Source organism: Dipteris shenzhenensis, chromosome 33 (assembly GCF_047967505.1).
Source record: "Dipteris shenzhenensis isolate YYH24624 ecotype China chromosome 33, Dip_SZ_1.0, whole genome shotgun sequence".
Taxonomy (NCBI): Eukaryota; Viridiplantae; Streptophyta; class Polypodiopsida; order Gleicheniales; family Dipteridaceae; genus Dipteris; species Dipteris shenzhenensis.
The window spans coordinates 5,987,059-5,989,364 of NC_141628.1; the positions used below are offsets into that span (position 1 = coordinate 5,987,059).

General features: G+C 46.7%; 1 pseudogene; it reads right to left on the reverse strand.

Annotated features, from left to right (window-relative positions):
- Positions 1-205: 205 nt before the first annotated feature.
- Positions 206-2,306, reverse strand: LOC147879587 (G-type lectin S-receptor-like serine/threonine-protein kinase SD2-5; annotated as a pseudogene).

Below are 2,306 nucleotides of genomic sequence, written 5' to 3' on the forward strand. Positions count from 1 at the left end.
TGTTGAGTGTGCCGTTCACATGTGCATTAAATGTTTGACGGTAGAAATAAGGAGACCATGTGGAGCAAAGGAATGTCTACTAAGATATGACACAGCAAATGCGAGAACCAGTCTGGTCGTGCGCATGGACATCAAACCACCGAGTATCCTCTGTATGGAAAATTAGTTATTGGTTCATATTCAGCACGAATCACAGGGAGGGCTTTCATGGCTGTGGAAACGAGCTTGCTGCTACCAAAACCCAATTGCTCTAAACCGGAGGAAAGGTAGCATTGCTGAGAAAGACGTCCTTTCGGATAGTCTGTACACCACTCAATGTGCATCCCCTAGAAATGCGCAGCTACTTAATGAATAATTCATGCTTGACATTCGAAGGGCCGAAAATCCAACCGTGGAAATGGAAGGCCACCCTCTACCTTGCAGAAATTTCTAAGGACATGAATCCACCATCAGTCCCATAAATGTCGGAGAGGGCTTTCTCCATCTTGGATTGAGCCAAACCAGTCTCCTTTCGTAGAGCGAAGTGCAGGCCTTGAAAGACGTCTGAGAGGCAAAAGGCCTTCCAACATGCGGACCACTGTTTTTATGGAAGGCCTCAATGCAGGGCTCTCCAAAACACACAAGAAAGCTGTGATCATCATTCTTCTGGCTTGCACGTTTTCCTCTACCCCATCAACTCTAGCAATATTGGTCAAATCAGTCACCCTTCCTTCTGTAGCCACCTGATGATAGAGCCAAGTTGGAAAGTAGACCTTTTCTGTCTCTTCCACTGCAAGGTTTAGGTTCTTTCTCCCCCCTAGGATCTCCATCAGTAGCATTCCAAAGCTGAAAACATCACACTTTTCAGAAATTGCATGCTCAGTAAGCCATTCAGGTGCCAAGTAGCCAGGGGTCCTCTCATGGGTTTCGTCCCTGCGCATGAGCCTCGAAGCCCAAAATCTGATACCTTGGCAACAACATCCTTGTCCAGTAGAATGTTCTGTGACTTGATATCTAAATGAATGATTGTATCTTTGCATTCCTCGTGTAGATAGGCCAGGCCTTTGGCTGCTCCCAACGCTATATTGAAACTTAGTGTCCAATCCAACACAGTTTCAGTTCTGAAGAGCCACTGATCAAGGGAGCCATTTGCCATGTACTCGTAGACAAGAAGCCTATGTGAGCCTTGAGCACAGAATCCAATCAACCCAACCAGATTGTACTGATGAATCCCTCCCATTATCATCACCTCAACCCTGAACTCCTTGCTCCCTTGACTTGAGCCTTCTAAGCCCTTCACTGCTACTTTGGTTCCGTCTTGTAGGATCCCAGCATACACCTTGCCAAATCCACCTTTTCCCAATTCATCGCTGAAGCCATTTGTTATGGAATCAAGATCTGTATAAGAGTACCTTGTGGGAAGCCCTGGTGCCGAATCTAAAAATGGTTCTTCATCCTCCAATTCTTGATCCGCAGACCATCTTCTATATATGAAAATAGCAAAAATACACAAGCTACACCGGAAACCACTGGTCGTGGGACAAAGCTTGTTTTGGCGTTACCAACGTCTTCCACCTTAAGGAAGGCTAGATAGCTACTGTTCAATGATCCCTGCAGACTGCCCACATGATCCACATGGAAACAAGAGTTTAAGTGTCCATGCCAAAAAGCAGCTAGACGGGAAAAATTTTGCAAGCAGGCATCCTGGCAAGTCTTTTGTGTGGAGTAATTCGACGAGAGAGAGTACTTGTTAGAGAAATAGTCTACCCCACTCAGCGCCACAAACGTCTGGGTTTTTGAAGAATTGAGGGGCTGATTGTGGCATGTGAGGTTGCGAGTTGGGGAGCAGCCCTGTGAGAGATTCGAAGAAATCATGAACGGAAACGAGCGATCCGAGGTAGTAGGGCAGGAACAGACGTTCGAAGGTGCGTTGCACACTCCGTAAGGCCCGCAATAGTCGGGAAGAAGGCAACGATTAAGATTGAACAAATCGAACACCTTCGATCATACGGACGATAACGTGTAAGCGAACAAGTTTCCATCATAATTAGCCTGAGGAAGGTGATATTGGCAAGGGACCTGCTCCCGTAATCTCCGAAGCGAAGATATTGGAAATTACTGATACTAGCAGAGCAGAGCTGCGGCCACAATGAGTAAGCACTTTGTTGAAGCTCGAGGTCGCCGTCGTTTCCGACCATAGATACGGCCATCATCATCAACAGCAGTATCTATCGATACAACGTCGGACGTTGTCCATCAGCGGCATCTATCGATACAACGTCGGATGTTGTTCATCAGCTCCAGCTCCACGTTACAGATCCGGCCAT